This window comes from Theropithecus gelada, chromosome 13 (assembly GCF_003255815.1).
Source record: "Theropithecus gelada isolate Dixy chromosome 13, Tgel_1.0, whole genome shotgun sequence".
In the NCBI taxonomy this organism is placed as follows: Eukaryota; Metazoa; Chordata; class Mammalia; order Primates; family Cercopithecidae; genus Theropithecus; species Theropithecus gelada.
In genome coordinates, this window is record NC_037681.1 from 46,406,384 (window position 1) to 46,426,626 (window position 20,243).

A 20,243-nucleotide genomic window follows, 5' to 3' on the forward strand; every position below is an offset into this window, starting at 1 on the left:
CGGGAACCGGGGAGGCGGAGCTTGCAGTGAGCTGAGATCCGGCCACTGCACTCCAGCCTGGGCAACAGAGCGACACTCCGTCTCAAAAAAAAAAAAAAAAAAAAAAAAAAAAAAAAAAAAAAAAAAAAAAAACAAATAAGAGACCATTATTTAGCACAAAGTATGAATTGTATGATTAGCTGAAGACATTTGTATGGGGAAACTATTGAGATGGTTAAGTCATAAAGGAGAAGTTTAATTTTTATTTGATTTGATTTTTGTAGAGACAGGGTCTTGCTATGTTTCCTAGACTGGATCGAATTCCTGGGCTCAAGCAGTCTTCCTGCCTCAACCTCTCAAGCCACCAAGGCCAGCTTTTTAAAACTTTATTTTATATATAAAAAGAAAGTTTAAAGGAGTTACAAAGGATGTTGAGGTTAACAGGACATTATCTGAACCCAGAAGACTGAAAGTCTTGTAAAAGTCATAGAGGTGGTTCCTTCAAATGGATGAATAATTGAGGGTTTATGAAATTAGTTCATTAACTTTGGATTGTAAGAAAAGGAATTTGAGGCCCGGTGCGGTGGCTCATGCCTGTAATCCCAGCACTTTGGGAGGTTTGAGGCCGGCAGATCACCTGAGGTCGGGAGTTCGAGACCAGCCTGACCAACATGGAGAAACCCCGTTTCTACCAAAAATACAAAAATTAGCCAGGCGTGGTGGCGCATGCCTGTAATCCCAGCTAGTCAGGAAGGCTGAGGCAGGAGAATTGCTTGAACCCAGGAGGCAGAGGTTGTGGTGAGCCAAGATCACATCATTGTACTCCACCCTGAGCAACAAGAGCGAAACTCCGTCTCAAAGAAAAAAAAAAGGGAGTTTGAAAAGTTGATTAGAATAAAATTTTAGTGCAGAAAACTCAGTCTTAAGGGAAATCTGAAATGAGAAAAACGTTTTTATTTGAAGGCAGTGCAATGTATTTTGGGTTGCAAGCATAAATGATTGCTTGATGTTTATTCTTCTTTCCAGAGCTGAAAAATAATATTTTTGAGGAAAACAGCATCTATTGATGGAATGCTACATTTCTTTTTTTATTTATTTATTATTTACTATTGATTAAAAAAAACTAACAGAGACGGGGTCTCGCCATGTTACCCAGGCTGGTTTCGAACTCCTGGGCTCAATCAGTACTCCTGCCTCAGCCTCCCAGAGTGCTGGGATTTATAGGTGGGAGCCACCACGCCTGGCCTAGAATGCTGTGTTTCAAATATGACCCAGAAACAGAGCTTCCAAGGTTGTAAAACATTAGAAAATGTAAAAACCATTATTCTGGAGACCCAAAAAGTACATAATATGAAAATTAGAACAAAGAACAGTGTTGATTTGTTTCTTTCATATAATTAGCAATGCTTCTGTACAGACTTTTTTGAATTGAAATTTTAATTAAGATAATTGTAATTTCTTCTGTAGTTGTAAAAGATAATACAAAGGGATCTCTTGTACACTTTGCCTAGTTTCTCCCAATGGTAACAGTTTTGGGAAACTTATAACATCACAACCAGAATGTTGACATCTGGTGTAATACACCAGCTTTATTAAAATTTCCCCAGTTTTATTTTTATTCATTTGTGTGTATATTAAATTTGGCACAATTTTGTCACTCATATAGGTTCATGTATCCACCACCATAGTCAATTTACAACAGTTCCAAGAAACAAGGACCCTTCATGTTCTTTTATAATCGTAGCCTCCCAATATTTCTACACTCCAAATCTTGGTAACTATGAAACTGTCCTCCATTTCTAAAATTTTGTCATTTTCCAAATGTTATATAAATGGAATCATATAGAATGTAACCTTATGGGATTGGCTGCCTCCCACCCCCCAACTCAGTATAATTCCCTGGAGATTAATCCAAGTTGTGTGTATCATTAGTTTTTTGTTTTTTTTTTTTTTTTTGTGACAGAATCTTGCTCTGTTGCCTAGGCTGGAGTGCAGTGGCACGATCTCGGCTCACTGCAACCTCTGCCTCCTGGGTTCAAGTGATTCTCCTTGCTTCAGCCTCCTGAGTAGCTGGGATTACAGGCGCCCGCCACCTTGCCCAGCTAATTTTTGTATTTTTAGTAGAGATGGGGTTTCACCACATTGGCTGGGCTGGTCTTGAACTCCCGACCTCAGGTGATCTGCCTCACCTGCCTCAGCCTCACAAAGTGTTGGGATTACAGGCGTGAGCCACCGTGCTGGGCCCAGTAGTTTTTTTTCTTTCTTTCTTTCTTTCTTTTTTTAATTGTTGAGTAGTATACTTCATGGTATGTACCACAGTTTAATCTTCACCCATTGAGGAACATCTGGGCTGATTCCAGTTTTTAGCTAATATGAATAAAGCTGCTAGGAATATTTTGTGTAGAGGTTGTGTGATCATAAATGTTCATTTCTTTGGAATAAACACCCAAAACTGCAGTTGTTGGGTCACATAGTAATTGCATGTTTAGTTTTATAAGAAACTACCAGACTGTTTCCAGAATGGCTATACCATTTTACACCCCCATCTTCAGCGGTGTATGAGTGCACTTTCTCTGCATCCTCACCAGCATTTGATAACATTATCATACTATTTTGTACTTTAGTCATTCTGATAAGTGTGTAGTGATAATCTCATTGTGGTTTTAAATTTGCATTTTCCTGATTGCCAAAGGTGTTGAAAAGTCCTTTTATGTGCTTATTTGCCATCTTTGGGAAAATGTCTGTTCCTATGGTTGCCCATTTTCTAACTGGGTTGTTTTTTAACTGTTGAGTTTTGAGAGTTCTTTGTACCCTTAAAATTCTAGTCTTGACCAGGTGCAGTGGCTCATGCCTGTAATCCCAGCACTTTGGGAAGCTTAGGTGGGTGGGTCACTTGAGACTAGCTTGGGCAACATGGTGAAACCCTATCCCTACAAAAAAAGAAAAAAATTAGCTGGATGTGGTGGTGTGCACCTGTAGTCCCAGCTACCTGAGAGACTGAGATGGGAGGATCAGCTGAGGCCAGGGAGGTTGAGGCTGCAGTGAGTTGTGATCACTCCTGCCTGGGCAACAGTGAGACTATCTCAAAAAAATAAAATAAAATTCTAGTCCTTTGTTGGATATGTGGTTTACAAATATTTTCTTCCAGTCTGTAGCTTGTCTTTTCATCCTCTTCACATGGGCTTTCACAGGGCAAACTTTTGGAAGTTCGATGAGGTCTGATTTATAAATCATGCCTTTGAACTTTTCTCTCTTTTTGTGGGTCATGCTTTTGGTGTTTAGGAACTCTGTCCGTCATAGATCCCAAATATTTTCTTCTGTGTTTTCCTAAAAGTTTTTTTTTTTTTTTTTTTTTGAGACGGAGTCTCGCTGTGTCTCCCAGGCTGGAGTGCAGTGGCGTGATCTCGGCTCACTGCAAGCTCCGCCTCCCGGGTTCACGCCATTCTCCCGCCTCAGCCTCCCAAGTAGCTGAGACTACAGGCGCCCGCCACCACGCCCGGCTAGTTTTTTGTATTTTTAGTAGAGACGGGGTTTCACTATGTTAGCCAGGATAGTCTCGATCTCCTGACCTCGTGATCCACCCGCCTCGGCCTCCCAAAGTGCTGGGATTACAGGCTTGAGCCACCGCGCCCGGCCTCCTAAAAGTTTTATAGTTTTATATTTTACATGTGACCCTATTTTGAGTTACTTTTGTATGTGGTGTAGGGTTTAGGTTGAGGTTGACTTTTTTTTTTTTTTTTTTGCTTGTGGAAGGGTTGTCTGGTTGCTCCCGTACCATTTATTGAATATGAAGGCCTTTCCCCCTCACCTAATTTCATATAGTTAATCAGATGATGTAGGTGTTCTCAAGGTTTCAGAGATCCTGTATGACCCGACAGGAATGAAAATTGACTTAGTGGTTGACTCTTGCCATAATTTACACTGTGCTTTCTGAAAGTTTTTTTTTCCTCTTTTTTTTTTTTTTTTTTTGAGATGGAGTTTAACTCTTGTTGCCCAGGCTGGAGTGCAGTGGCACGATCTCTGCTCACTGCAACTTCCACCTTCTGGGTTCAAGCAGTTTTCCTGCCTCAGCTCCCAAGTAGCTGGGGTTACAGGCACGTGCCACCAAGCCTGGCTAATTTTTGTATTTTTAGTAGAGATGGGGTTTCACCATGTTGGCCAGGCTGGTCTTGAAATTCTCACCTCAGGTGATCCTCCTGTCTCAGCCTGGGATTACAGGCATAAGCCACCGTGCCTGGCCTAGATGAGAATTTTAACCTTTTATAATCTCATCCCACTCTGTTTTAATTCTTTGTTAAATTGGTATGCAGTGGTTACATTACTATGCCTGTATAAATATTCCATTTAGTCAAGTAGCCTACTCTATTTCCTTTCCTCTGAAGTTAAAAAGTCCTCTTTATTTGATTAATCTCCATCTTCCTATGTACTCCAGCAACCTCTCAAAATGAATTTCCGCATAGCCAAACCACCAGATAAATAATCTTTTGGTTTATATCGTTTTCCTGGATACCTCTCTGTTAGATATTTTCTCTGTCCTGCTTCAATAATGGACTGGTTATTAATTATGCCTGGTTGCACAATTAATGCCTTGGGAATTTCCTAAGTGTCTCTCCTGTATGTGATACCCTGTTTTTTTGCAATACCTTTCTTTGTTGGTTTACTCCCTTTGAGCATATCATCCTGTTGTAGCTTTTTGCTAAAAGGGTACATGGTAAAGGAAATGTTTTGAGGCTTTCCATGTTTGATGGTGTCTTAATTCTTCCCTTTTCACTCAGTTGAGTGTTTGACAAGGCATAGAGTTTTAGGTTGAAAACAGTTTTCCCGTAGGACTTTGAAAACATTACTCCCTTGTCTTCTAGTTGCTGACAGTTCTGATACCATTCTGATTCTTTATCCTTTATTAGTAGGGTAATTATTTATTTATAGTAGCCTAGTTTATCTCTGGAAGATTTCTAATTTTTTAAATTCTTAATAAAAAATTTCATAATTATGTACCTTGGTAGGTGGGTCTTTTTTTATAAATTGATTGTTCTGGGTACTTGGTGGGCCCTTTCAGGTCCTTCCAACTTTTTTTTTTTTTTTTTTTTTTTTTTTTTTGAGACGGAGTCTCGCTCTGTCGCCCAGCCTGGCGTGCAGTGTCCGGATCTCAGCTCACTGCAAGCTCTGCCTCCAGGTTTAGGCCATTCTCCTGCCTCAGCCTCCCGAGTAGCTGGGACTACAGGCGCCCGCCACCTCGCCTGGCTAGTTTTTTTTTTGTTTTTTTAGTAGAGACGGGGTTTCACCGGGTTAGCCAGGATGGCCTCGATCTCCTGACCTCGTGATCTGCCCGTCTCGGCCTCCCAAAGTGCTGGGATTACAGGCTTGAGCCACCGCGCCCGGCCTCCAACTTTGTTAATTTGTTCTACTGCCTGGGAGATTTCTTTGATTTTATCTTTTTACCTTTATATTGAAGGTTTTATTTCAGCTGTCATATTTTTAATTTCTAGTAGTTTTTTCTTGTCTATTCCTTAACCTTTTTTTTTTTTGGAGACAGGGTTTCACTCTGTCACCCAGGTTTGTGAGAGTCTTACTGCAGCCTCAACCTCCTGGGCCCAAGCAGTCCTCCCACTTCAGCCTCCTGAGTGGTTGGGACCACAGGTGCATACCACCACCACACCTGGCTAATGTATTCTCTCTTTTTTTTTTTTGTATACTTGGGTCTCATTTTGTCTACTGGGCTCAAGTGATTGTCCCACCTCAGCCTCCCAAAGTGCTGAGATTGATTACAAGTGTGAGTCCTTGTGCCTGGTCCTTAAATTTTTTTGTTTGATTTTTCTTTTTAGAGGCAGAGTCTTGCTCTGTCGCCCAGGCTAGAGTGCAGTGGCGTGATCAGTGCTCTGCAGCCTCAACCTCCCGGGTTTAAGTGATCTTCCTGGGTTGAAGTGATCTTCCCACCTCGGCCTCCCAAGTAGCTAGGACTACAGGCATGTGCCACTGCATCTGGTTAATTTTTAAATTTATTGTAGAGACTGGGCCTCACTATGTTGTCCAGGCTGGTCTTAACTCCTGGGCTCAATTGATCCTCCTACCTTGGCCTCCCAAAGTGCTGGGATTTTAAGTGTGAGCCACCATGCCTGGCATAAATTTGTTTTTTAAAATTCTTGTTTTGGCCGGGCGCGGTGGCTCAAGCCTGTAATCCCAGCACTTTGGGAGGCCGAGACGGGTGGATCACGAGGTCAGGAGATCAAGACCATCCTGGCGAACACGGTGAAACCCCGTCTCTACTAAAAAATACAAAAAACTACCCGGGCGAGATGGCGGGCGCCTGTAGTCCCAGCTACTCGGGAGGCTGAGGCAGGAGAATGGCGTGAACCCGGGAGGCGGAGCTTGCAGTGAGCTGAGATCTGGCCACTGCACTCCAGCCTGGGCGGCAGAGCGAGACTCCCTCTCAAAAAAAAAAAAAAAAAAAATTCTTGTTTTTTGAATGCACTATTTTCTGTTCTTGGAGGATAGCTTATTTGATGCTTTCTTCTATTTCTTATTTTCTCTTCCTTTCCAGTCCTCCCTTTTTGCCCCCTCCCCCTTGTTTTATTGTATATTTTATTTTGAAAGCCTTCCTCAAATGATTGTTGATTTCAGGCTGCACATTCATAATTAAGAATGAGTCATTAAAGGCCAGGTGTGGTGGCTCACACCTGTAATTCCAGCACTTTGGGAGGCCAAGGTGGGTAGATCACGAGATCAAGAGATCGAGACCATCCTGGCCAACATGCTGAAACACCATTTTTACTAAAAATACAACAACAACAAAAAATTAGCCTGATGTGGTGGTGAGTTCCTATGGTCCCAGCTACTCGGGAGGCTGAGGCAGGAGAATCGCTTGAACCCAGGAGGCAGAGGTTGCAGTGAACTGAGATCGTGCCACTGCACTCCAGCCTGGGCAACAAAGTGAGACTCTGTCTCAAAAAAAAAAAAGTCATTAAAAGCCCGGTGAGGTGACTCACGCTTGTAATCCCAGCACTTTGGAAGGCTGAGGAAGGCGGATCAGGAGGTCAGGACCAGCCTAATCAACATGGTGAAACCCTGTCTCTACTAAAAATACAAAAATTAGCCAGGCATGGTGACGTGCACCTGTAATCCCAGCTACTCAGGAGGCTGAGTCAGGAGAATCGCTTGAACCCAGTAGGCAGAGGTTGCAGTGAGCTGAGATCCCACCACTGCACTCCAGCCTGGGCGACAGAGTGAGACTCAGTCTCAAAAAAAAAAAAAAAAAAAAATGTCATTAAAAAGATGTTTGCAGCAGGACGTGGTGGCTTATGCCTGTAATCCTAGCACTTTGGGAGGCTGAGACAAGAGGATTGCTTGAGCCCAGGAGTTTGAGACCAGCCTGGGCAACATAGGGAGACCCCCGTCTCTTCAAAAAATTAAAAAAAAAAAAAAATTAGCTGATCATGGTGGTTCACGCCTGTAATCCCAGCTACTTGAGAGGCAGACGTAAGCAGATTGCTTGAGCCTGGGAGGTTGAGGCTGTAGAGACCCATGATCACGCCACTGTTCTCTAGCCTGGGTGACAGAGAGACCCAGTCTCAAAGAAAAGATGTTTTCGAGGTCTGTAAACATGGGCAGGGCTTTTCACTGGTGGGCTCTGCTACAAGATGATGGAACAATGAGCCTATTTTTTTTTTTTTTTTTTTTTTCCCACTGAGAGAGATTCCAAACATTAATGTCTGTTGGTCTTGTTTCTGGAGCCATTCTGTTCCTTCAGAGAAAGACTCAGATCACCTGCCTTGAGTGTGGGGAGGAGAATGTAAGCTTGACTGCCTGCTTGCTTGAATCTGAGCAGCTAAAGGAACTTGAGTGGGCAGGTGTGGGGTTAACTTTAGTTTCATTATACACATTTGTATTTAATCTCCTTATTTTTTCAAATCTCCCTATCTGTAATCTCATTCCCATACTCCATTTAACTTGGTGTTCCTGAGTGTATCTGTTGCAGATTTTCTAGAAAATGAGCCTTTAAATGCCTACTTGGTCTCGAGGGTTGACAATATTGCTATGTGAGATGGAAGCTATGTATTGGGGTGTCCTTATAGAGAGCCCTCACTTTCTGCCTTGGTGTCTGATCTCTCTTATTGCTAAACCCTCCCAAATGAATTGACTTGTTCCTGTCTGGTATCTTCAGTGGGCCTTGAAGTCATAAGCTTCTTTGTTTTCATCTACTGGGGTTACAGTTGCAATGTGTATTCATTGAAATGGCCGAAAAGTTTATATTTCTTGTTTTTTCTATGTTGGTGTGACTTTGGAGAGAAGGGGTTAGAAAGATCTTTCTCTGCTATCTCAACTGGAAGGTGAGGTGATTTTTGACTTCAAATGATTTTTGACTCCACTTTTTTAAAACTCGTAACATGTAGTAGAATTGGGTTGAATGATATTTTGCTGTTGTTTTTGTAAATATCCAGTCCTCCTTCAAAATAATGAGATTTTTGTTATTTAGGATAGTGGCATGTAGTATTGAATCCAAGTAGTTCCACCGCTATCCAGATCAGTGACATTTAAAGGAGACAGCTTTAATTTAGATGTGTAATTCTTGGCTGATTTACTTGGGAGGAAATGGAGTATTTTTGCTTTTTGAACAAAGTAGAAATGTAGTCTTAAATTTCAGTCTTATACTCTTGATGGATACTATTTCATAGGATACTAAACAGCAAGTGATTCAGCAAATTCATGATCTATTAGAGGATTTCAGTGGGTCCTATATATCATAGCACTTGGCATTGAATAATAAGTTACCATTCTTGATTTTTTGCTGGTGTGAAACCTCCTGGTAAATATTTGTGCTTACAAAGTGGGAGTATTGTTCATCTACCTCGTTATATATCTTAGTCTTACATAAATGCTTTTGCTTTCCTTAACTTAGATACTAATGGACAAGTGTATATTTCTTTTCTTTTTTTCTTTTATTTTTTGAGACAGAGTCTCACTCTGTTACCCAGGCTGGAGTGCAGTGGCACAGTCTCGGCTCACTGCAACCTCTGCCTCCCGGGTTCAAGCGATTCTCCTCCCTCAGCCTCCTGAGTAGCTGGAATTACAGGCGTGTGCCACCACGCCCGGCTAATTTTTGTGTTTTTAGCAGAGACGGGGTTTCATCATGTTGGCCAGGCTGGTCTAGAACTCCTGACCTCGTGATCTGCCTGCCTCAGCCTCCCAAAGTGCTGGGATTACAGGCATGAGCCACCATACCCGGCTTCTTTTTCTTTTTTTTTCCTTTTTTTTTTTTTTTTTTTTTGAGATAGAGTCTCTCTGTCGCCCAGGGTGGAGTGCAATGGCGTGATCCTGGCTCACTGCAACCTCTGCCTCCTGGGTTCAAGTGATTCTCCTTCCTTAGCCTCCTGAGTAACTGGAATTACAGGCGCTCACCGCCACGCCAGGCTAATTTTTTTGTATTTTTAGTAGAGACGGGGTTTCACCATGTTGACCAGGCTGGTCTCAAACTCCTGACCTCACTCAGGTGATCCACCTGTCTTGGCCTCCCAAAGTACTAGGATTACAGGTGTGAGCCACCACGCCCGGCCTAATGTTTGTATTTTTAGTAGAGACAGGGTTTCACCATGTTGACCAGGCTTGTCTCGAACTCCTGACCTCAGGTGATCTGCCTGCTTCAGCCTCCCAACGTGCTGATATTAAGACGTGAGCCACCGCACCTGGCCGGATAGATGTGTAGTTCTAAAAAATTTAGTAGTTTCTTTTTGCATATTTTAGTGTGGGGATATATATTCAGCATAGTAAATAGGCAAGAGTGCTATGGAAGGTAAATACAGTATCAGAATAGTTGTTCAAACATTAACTCTTTGTTTAAGAGATTAAGCATTTTTAAAACTTTTTCATTATTTTGAAAAATTTCTAACACAGGAAAGTTAGAACACTCATTATGGTGAATCCCCTTAGATCTTCCAGATTCACCAATTGTCAGCATTTTTCTACATTTGTTTTTGTATCTCTCAAGATAGTTTATTTTGCTTGTGATGTAATGTCTCATTCAAAATAGATTAAATTAACCAAGTCTGATGGCACATACCTGTAGTCCCAGCTACTTGGGAGGCTGAAGTGGGAGGATTGCTTGAGACCAGGAGGTGGAGGTTGCAGTGAGCTGAGATCACACCACCGCACTGCAGCCTGGGTGACAGAGTGAGATCCTGCCTTAAAAAAAAAAAAAAAAAAAAATTAAAGATCTGCATTTTGAGATGAGCATAGTCTTTTTTTATGAACTAGAAAATTAAGTTATAATCCCCCTGCATTTGCCATTTATTTAAAAAAAAAAATTGAGGCTTTTAATATGTTAGGCACCCTCTACTAAGCACTAGGGATCCAATGGTGAGTAGTATACAGTTGGCGGCTGCTCTTGTCTAGTTTCAAGTCTGGTGGAGGATTCTTAGAAGTGCACTAAAATACCACTACTTTCTCATCATCTGAAGTTAGAATATGATTCTCAGTATCTTTGTTTCTTTTCTAAAACATTTTACACTGTGGGAAATATGGGCTTTATGCCTTTTAAGTCACTATTTTTGTTTTTTGTTTTTTGAGATAGTAGCTGGGATTACAGGCATGCACCACCATACTTGGGTAATTTTTAAAAATTAATTAATTAATTTATTTATTGAGATAGATTCTCACTCTTTCTCCCAGGCTGGAGAGCAGTGGTGTGATCTTGGCTCACTGCAACCTCCACCTCCTGGGTTCATGCAATTCTCTTGCTTCAGCCTCCTGAGTAGCTGCGACTACAGGTGCGCACCACCGCGCCCAGCTAATTTTTTGTGTTTTTAGTAGAGACGGGGTTTCAACATGTTGTCCAGGCTCGTCTCAACTCCTGACCTCAGGCAGTCTGCCTGCCTCAGCCTTCCAAAGTCCTGGGATTACAGGTGTGAGCCACTCTGCCCAGCCTAATTTTTGTATTTGTAGTAGAGATGGGGTTTTGCCATATTGGCCAGGCTGGTCTCAAATTTCTCACCTCAAGTGATCTACCTGCCTTGGCCTCCCAAAGTGCTGGGATTACAGGTGTGAGCCACCATGCACCTGGCCTGTGGTTTTCTGTTTTGTTTTCTTATCTTACATAGTTACTGTTGATGTACCTCCAGAAAGATGTACAAGTTTTTTTTTTTTTTTTTTTTTTGAGACAGTGTCTCACTCTGTCACTCAGGATAAGCACAGTGGCACAATCACAGCTCACTGCAGCCTCAAACTTCAGGCTCAAGCGATCCTTCCACCTCAGCCTCCCAAGTAGCTGGAATGACAGGCACACACCACCACACCTGGACTATTTTTTTTTTTTAATAGAGATGAGATTTCTCTATGTTGCCCAGGCTGGTCTCAGACTCAAACTCCAGGGATCCTCCTGCCTCAGCCTCCCAGAGTGCTGGGATTACAGGCATGAGCCACTATGCCCAGCCTAAAAAACTAAAGGCTAGTTTTAAAGTCTCTTGGAACTTCTCTTTTAGATAGGGGCTGATAACGCCTACTTTGAAAAAATTGATAGAATTAAATGGAATGATGTGAAGTGTAGTACAGGGCTTGCACCATAGTAGATACTCAGATATTTGCTAAGAAGACTAAAAATCTTGGAGGTATCCTTGATGCCTCCTTCACTTATATCTCATGTTAGCAGATTCTTTTGGATTCACCTCCAGAATTTCCCTGCTTCTCATTATCTCCACTGCTACCAGCCTGGGCCATGATACCATCATGTTGCCTGGATTATTATAAGTTCTTAACTGGTCTTCTTGCTTCCTTTCTTGTCTTCTACAACTGCTTCTTGACAAGGTGGAACCTATAATGATTCATTTAAAATTGAATTCATATATGTCACTCTTCTACTCCTCTGCTTAGAACCTTCAGTGGCTTTCAATTTCAGAAAGAACATGTAAGACTCAGTGTCCTTACATGATGTCCTGATGCTTTTTTCTTTTCTTTTTTTTTTAAATTGAGACAAGGTTTTGCTATGCTGCTCACTCTGGCCTGGAACTCCTGGGTGCAAGCAGTCCTCCCACCTCAGCCTCCCAAGTAGCTGAGATTACAGATGTACACCACTGTACTGTGCCCCGGCTAAATCTGATACCTCTTTGCTTTGAGCTTCAACTCCTATCTTAGATGATTTGTTTTGTTTACCCTGCAACAATTCATCATCTTTGCTCTCTTTTGAACTTGCCAAGCACAAGGACCTGCCTCAGGACCTGTGCACTTGTTCCCTGGCTGTAGCCACTCTGCCTAGGTACTTAACTTGCATGGTATATTCTCTAATTTCTTCCAGGTTTCTGCTCAGATACCATTTTATCAGTGAAGTCTTCCCTTTCTGTCCTATAATAAAATAGCAACAGCTCCCCTCTTCCTGTTCACATCTACCATTCGGCTTACCTGACTTCTACACAGTAGTTAATATGACTTCTGGTTACGTTTTACTTGTTTTGTTAATTGACCATCTCACTCCTTTAGAATCTGAACTGCTGAGGTTAGGGATGTCTGCTCATCTCCCTAGGACAATGCCTGTACGTTCTCAAATATTTGAAAGACAAAAATTATTTAATATCCGTTTCTAGTGATCTCTAAATCATAGACCACATTTAACAGTTGTGTATCTTAAATACAGTTCCTTGTATTTAAGGAATACAGGTTTTTTAAATATAGGTGCTTTATAAAAGTTGATGTTGCGGTGTGAAGTGTTATACTAATTGCTTGTTTGCTTTACCAGTTTGGAAATCTGTACTTGATCATTAACAATGGACTCTTTATTTAGGAGCCCCAACAAACTTAAAGTTGGAGATGCAGTATATTTTTGTTTTGCTAATGCATTCATTCATTCGAATGTTTGAATAGTCCAGTATGTGCTAGATATTGGGGATATGGCAGCAAAGTTCTTCTCTTATGAAATTTTATTCTAGTGGGAGAGACAGATGTATCAAATAAACACAATGTACTAGAATATAACTTCTAACGTTTAGTAACGGCCGGGCGCGGTGGCACAAGCCTGTAATCCCAGCACTTTGGGAGGCCGAGACGGGCGGATCACGAGGTCAGGAGATCGAGACCATCCTGGCTAACACGGTGAAACCCCGTCTCTACTAAAAAATACAAAAAAACTAGCTGGGCGCGGTGGCGGGCGCCTGTAGTCCCAGCTACTTGGGAGGCTGAGGCAGGAGAATGGCGTGAACCCGGGAGGCGGAGCTTGCAGTGAGCTGAGATCCGGCCACTGCACTCCAGCCTGGGCGACAGAGCGAGACTCCGTCTCAAAAAAAAAAAACAAAAACGTTTAGTAACATAAACAAGCATACATTAGAATAACCCTTAGTTTAGGGATTTTGTTTTTTTAACCAAAATGCAAAATTTGAGAAGCACATAGTAAGTAAATGTTTCAGAAATTTGTTGGAGTAAAAATTGTGAGTACTTTGGTATAAAAATTATAATTACTCAACAAGTTAAAAATAGAATTACCATATGATCCAGCAATCCTACTTCCAGGTATATATCCCAGAGAACTGAAAGCAAGGTTTTGAGATCTTTGCATACCCATGTTTATAACAGCACCATTCACAATAGCCAAGAGGTGGAAACAACTTAACTGTCCATTGATGGTTATCAGGAGCCAGGGGGAGGGAAGGGATGAAGGAGAGTTGTTTAATGGGTGTGGAGTTTCATTTCTGCAAGATGAAAAAGTTCTGGAGATGCATTTCACAACATTGAAAATTACTACTGAATTGTACACTTAAAAATTGTTAAGGTGGTAAATTTTAACAATTTTGATGTTTTAAATTATGTGGGGTTTTTTTTTTTTTAACCACAATAAAAATAAACTAGGTTAGGATTGCATAGCATAGTTTGGGCCATACCATCATGGTCATGTTCTAAGAACACATAATAATAGCTAGAATTGGAGGTAGAGGCAGATTACTTATAATGCCAGTCTTTTTATAAATCCTCCATAATTGGCAAGAGTTTGAAGAAGCTTGTTTGGATTTAGAATTTGTGAATTTATGTGAATGCTATGAATTCTCTAATATGGAGGGGAAAAGAGAAGGAAATTATTGAACAACTGCTATGTGCCTGGCACTGTGTGAAGTGCTTTTATATATATTACTCTGTTTCATTTTGTTCTTACAGTAGTTCTTGTGTGTGTGTGTGTGTGTGTGTGTGTGTGTGTGTGTGTGTGTGTATTTGAGACGGAGTCTCGCTCTGTTGCCCAGGCTGGAGTGCAGTGGCATGATCTTGGCTTACTGCAAGCTCTGCCTCCCGGGTTCACGCCATTCTCCTGCCTCAGCCTCCCGAGTAGCTGGGACTACAGGCGCCCACCACCACGCCCAGCTAATTTTTTGTATTTTTAGTAGAGACAGGGTTTCACCATGTTAGCCAGGATAGTCTCCATCTCCTGACCTCATGATCTGCCTGCCTCGGCCTCTCAAAGTGCTGGGATTATAGGTATGAGCCAACACGCCCGACCTGTTCTCATGATAGTTCTCTGAGGAAAATTGTATATCCTTATTTCGCCAGTGAGAAAATTTTGGATTAGAAACATTAGGTAATTTATCAAAGAAGGTTATGTAGCTAAAAGTAAGTGGTAGAACCAGAACTGTTAACTTAGGTCTGTCAGACTCCAGAAACCATATTCTTTCTATCACAGTATGCCAGAGAAGCTGGAAATGGAGATTTTTTTTTTTTTTTTAAAAAGGAATACTGAATACTTATTAGTTACAAAAACACAACAAAAATTCTGCTGGCCAGAGTTGAATGTCTGGCAAGGTGGTTACAGAGCTTCCATTTTGCTTGAAAAAACTTCATTGAAAAATAGCTTCTAGATGAGTGATTTCTTCAGTTACATACAATTTCGGGAGTGGTTATAGACAGACTAGATGTAATTTCTTTATATACAAGAACTTGATTTGCTTTTTTAAAAATATAGGTTGAAAGAGCTGATAGTTGAAATTTTTTTTTTTTTTTTTTTTTTGGGGTCTGGCTCTGTCGCCTGGGCTGGATTGTGGTGGTGCCATCTCAGCTCACTGCAACCTCTGCCTCCCAGGCTCAAGCTATCCTCCCATCTCAGTGCCCTCAAGTAGCTTGGACCACAGGTGCACACCGCCAGGCCCAGCTAATTTTTTTGTGATTTTTTTTTAGAGACGGGATTTCGCCATGTTGCCCAGGCTGATGTTGAACTCCTGAGCTCAAGTGATCTGCCCACCTGTGCCTCCCAAAGTGCTGGGATTACAGGTGTGAGCCACCGTGTCCAGCCCTGTTTTCTTTTGAGAGACAGGGTCTTGCCCTGTCACCCAGACTAGAGTACAGTGGCACAGCAATAGGCCACCACAGCTGTGATCTTGTTGGCTGCCGAAGTAGCTAATATTACCGGTGCATGCCACCATACCTGGCTAATTAAAAATATTTTTTTTGGTGGAGACAGGGTCTTGTTAGGTTTCCCAGGGTGGTCTTGAACTCCTACCCTTCATTAATCCTCCTGCCTTGGGCTTCCAAAGTACTGCAATTATAGGTGTGAGCCATTGTCCCCAGTCTTATTTATCTTGCTTAATGGTAATTTTAAGCAGTCATCTCTCTTCACTTAATATCTCCCCCCACTCCCCACCTTGTTTTTGAGACAGAGTGTCACACTGTCACTCAGGCTGGAGTGCAGTGCTACGATTTCGGGTCACTGCAGCCTTGACCTCCTGGGCTCACGTGCTCCTCCTGCCTCAGCCTCTCAGGTAGCTGGCTAATTTTTTGTTTTATACAGACAGGGTCTCACTTTGTTGCCCAGGCTAAACACCAGATGCCTCTAAAGGAATCTGCTGAAACAACAAAATCTTTTAACATGAACAGTTGATGGTTCTAGGAGCTTGCAGAAAAGGGGTGGAGTTGGGGTTTCTGTATGTGATATCTTTTTTGGTTCAGAATAATTTTTTTTTTTTTGTGGTAAGTTACTATAGTAAGGGTAATTTCCAATAATAGGCAATAATGTATACATCTGTTTTTGATGGAATTATATTTATTTAAACTTAAATTTTAAAAAGTAGTGCGTTTAGTTTAAAAACACAGTGATAGATCGTATAGCGTAGAAAGTATGAATACTATAATCCTTTATTGCAGCCCATCCTCTGCTCCATAGCCGTAGTGTAATTTTGGTGGCAGTGCTTTTTCCAATGGATCTATGTATTATGATGCTTTTATTTGGAAGTGACAGCCCATCCCCTCCCCCCCAAACAAACTACAAAAGTATGCCAGGCGTGGTGGCACATGCCTGTAATCCCAGCACTTTGGGAGACTGAAGTAGGCAGATCGTTTGAGGCCAGGAGTTTGAGACCAGCATGGTCAACCTGGCAAGACCCCAACTCTACTAAAAATACAAAAATAAGCTGGACATGGTGATGCATACCTGTAATCTCAGCTGCTCGGGAGGCTGAGGCATGAGAATTGCTTGAACCACGGAGGCAGAGGTTGCAGTGAGCCGAGATCACACCACTCCACTCCATCCTGGGCAACAGAGTGAGACTCTGTCTCAAAAAACATAAAAATAAATAAATAAAAAAGAAAAAGAAAAAAAAAAACTTCAAACTGGCTTGAACAACAAAAAGTTTAAAGAACTTTAACCTTCTAAAGAAGTACCACTTCTAGGGTTGGTTTGTTGAGCAACCTCATCAAGAATCTAAGTTATCTTGGCCAGGCGTGGTGGCTCATGCCTGTAATCCCAGCACTTTAGGAGGCTGCGGCAGGAGGATCAGCTGAGGTCAGGAGTTTGAGACCAGCATGGCTGATGTGGTGCTACCCTGTCTCTATTAAAAATACGAAAATTAGCCAGGCATGGTGGCAGGTGCCTGTAATCCCAGCTACTCGAGAGACTGAGGCAGGAGAATGGCTTGAATGCGGGAGGCAGGGGTTGCAGTGAGCCAACATTGCATCATTGCTCTCCAGCCTGGGCGACAAGAGTGAAACTCCATCTCAAAAAAATAAAAGGCAAGAATCTAGTTCTCTTTAAAGTCTAATGGTCAATCTATTAGACTGTCCTCCTCAGGCTAGCTTTCTTGTATAGATAGCTTTGGCAGTTTTAGACTCCAGTCATATTGGACAGATTGTCTGAGAGAAGAGGTACCCATCACTTCCTTATGTCCCTTTTCCCTTTCAGCTTTTTATTTTGAAAAGTTTCATACCTACTGATACTCTGGAAGAATTGTGCAGTTGAGCATATAACTTTCATGTAGATTTTCTCGTTATTACCATTTTATTACATTTGCTCACTCATATTCTTTGTGTGGATTTTTTTTTTTTGCTAGACCATTTGAAAATTTGAAAAGTAAGCTACAGATGTTTTGACACTTCATCTCTAAATACTTTAGCATGTACCCCTTCAAAACAAGAACATTGTCTTACGTAAGCACAGTATCATTACATGCAAGAAGGTTAATATTAGTCAATAATAAGTACCTTATAATCTTTTTTTTTTTTTTTTTTTTGAGACGGAGTCTCGCTCTGTCACCCAGGCTGGAGTGCAGTGGCCGGATCTCAGCTCACTGCAAGCTCCGCCTCCCGGGTTCACGCCATTCTCCTGCCTCAGCCTCCGGAGTAGCTGGGACTACAGGCGCCTGCCACCTCGCCCGGCTAAGTTTTTGTATTTTTAGTAGAGACGGGGTTTCACTGTGTTAGCCAGGATGGTCTCGATCTCCTGACCTCGTGATCCGCCCGTCTTGGCCTCCCAAAGTGCTGGGATTACAGGCTTGAGCCACCGCGCCCGGCCCCTTATAATCTTTATTCAATCTTTCTCACTTTTTTGCATTTTGGGAAGTGGTGGTACTGGCAAGATGTCTAGAGTTCAATTCAGAATCATGCATTGAATTTAATTACCTTGTCTCTTTATATTCCTTAATCTAGAACAAATCCAGTCATTACTGACGTTTTTGGGTTGGTCTTAATAGAATGTTTCACAGTTTGTTTTCTCACCATTAGATTCAAATCAAACATTTTAATACTGTATAGGTTGTTTTTTTTTTTTTTTTGAGAGACAAGAGTCTTACTCTGCCGCCCAGGCTGGAGTGCAGTGGTGCGACACCTCAGCTCGCTGCAACCTCTGCTTCCCAGGTTCAAACGAGTCTCCTGCTTCAGCTTCCCAAGTAGCTGGGACTATAGGCATGAGCCACTATGCCTAGCTAATTTTTGTATTTTTTAGTAGATAATGGGGTTTCGCTATGTGTTGGCCAGGTTGGTCTCGAACTCCTAACCTCAGCTGATCTGCCCGCCTTGGCGGTAATGTCTTTCTCAGTTCATCACAGTAGGAGCTGCTTAATGTCATTTTGTTCTAATTTTGGAGATACTAAATTTGAGCCTTTTGGTAGGATATAGCCTGCCATATTTCTTCATTGAAAGTACTCTTCCCCTTTTTATTAATAAATAATAAGGAGGACCAAATCCTGTGATAAAGCCAAGGATATATAAGCACTCAAGCTTTTGCTTTGGTGATTACAGACATTTATTTTTGCTTTAATGAATACAACTGTTTTTGAAAATAGTTTTTGTAGAGGTTTTGTTTTTGTATTTTGAGATGGGGTTTCACTCTGCCACCCAGGCTAGGATGCATCTCGGCTCACTGCAACGTCCACTCCTGGGCTCAAGCAATCCTCCCACCTCAGCCTTGTGAGTAGCTGGGACTACAGGGATGTGCCACCACGCCCGGCTAATTTTTTGGGGAAATTGGGTTTTTTCGTTTTTTGTAGAGATGGGGTGCACACCATGTTGCCCAGGGTGGTCTCAAACTCCTCAGCTCAAGTGAACCACCTGCTTTGGCCTCCCAAAGTGCTGGGGTTACAGTGCTGGGAGCCACTGTGACCAGCCTGAAAATAGTTTTTAAATAGGTAAAATGAACAAATTATTCAGCAAATGAACAAATATTTCAACAAATTATGTAATCATTTTAACATCGTCTTTCTCTTTCAAGAATGTTTCAGTTTGGGCTGGGTGTGGTGGTTCATGCCTGTAATCCCAGCACTTTGGGAGGCTGAAGTGGGAGGATCTCTTGAAGCCAGGAGTCGGAGACCAGTGTAGTCAACCTAGCAAGACCCCCGTCTCCACACACATGTGCACACATTCACTGTCTTAGCTGGGTATGGTGGTGTGTACCTGTAGTCCCAGCCACTCAGGAGGCTGAGGCAGGAGGATCACTTCAGCCCAGGAGTTCGAGGTTGCAGTGAGCTATGATCATGCCACTGCAGGCTCTGTAACCTGGGCGACAGAGCGAGACGCTGGCTCTTTTAAAGAGTGTTTCAGTTTGGATAGTAAGTTACATGGTCATTCCAGCCATTAGGCATATGCAGTTTTTCATTGTGCCCATAGTGAATATTCAGTGTGTTAGTTGACTGACCGAACAGCAATGCTTGTTAAAAACATGACCCTAAGAAGAAGGGGAAAAAAAAAAAAAACCATGATCCAGGTAGAATCATTCTTTGTGCATATTTGTGTGCCTTTATTAGCTGTATCTTTAATGCTGTGTTCCTTGTGTTTTTCTGGATTGTTTTCTCCAGTATGGCTATGTGTATATATATATATATTTTTTTGAGACGGAGTCTAGCTCTATCGCCCAGGCTGGAGTGCCGTGGCCGGATCTCAGCTCACTGCAAGCTCCGCCTCCTGGGTTCACGCCATTCTCCTGCCTCAGCCTCCCGAGTAGCTGGGACTACAGGCGCCCGCCACCTCGCCTGGCTAGTTTTTTGTATTTTTTAGGAGAGACAGGGTTTCACCGTGTTAGCCAGGATGGTCTCGATCTCCTGACCTCGTGATCCGCCCGTCTCGGCCTCCCAAAGTGCTGGGATTACAGGCTTGAGCCACTGCGCCCGGCCATGGCTATGTATATTTAATATAATTTTTTACAGCCCTCTAACTTGTATTTTATGGTTGATAAATTAGAAATTGTCAACACTTTCATTTGGCACTTCCCTGTTTGCAAGCTTTTGTTTTCAACAATTGCAATTTGCCAAAGACTTCAAAACCTGAAGTTTTTTTTTTTTTTTTTTTTTGTGGCACCTCAGTTTATTGAATACTTTGAATATTTCCACCTGACTAGAAAACATTTAATGATTTTAGAAAACATTCAACCAAAATCAGAAGACTCGTTTATAAAAAACTTGATGCCATTGTAGGACGCTTAAGTTGATGTATGAAGTAGTTCTTCAAAGGCTCAAGCATTTCCAGAAATATCATTGATGACATGTAACAGAAATCACATGCTGTCGTTTATATATATTTAATATGTAAATTGTCATGTTGATCACAGATTG

At 41.9% G+C, this 20,243-nt stretch overlaps 1 protein-coding gene across 2 annotated transcripts in view; it reads left to right on the plus strand.

Annotated features, from left to right (window-relative positions):
• The window catches only part of RAB10 (RAB10, member RAS oncogene family), a 110,748-nt gene that overhangs the window by 12,553 nt on the left and 77,952 nt on the right, over positions 1-20,243 (plus strand). The gene's annotated exons all lie outside the window — the stretch shown is intronic.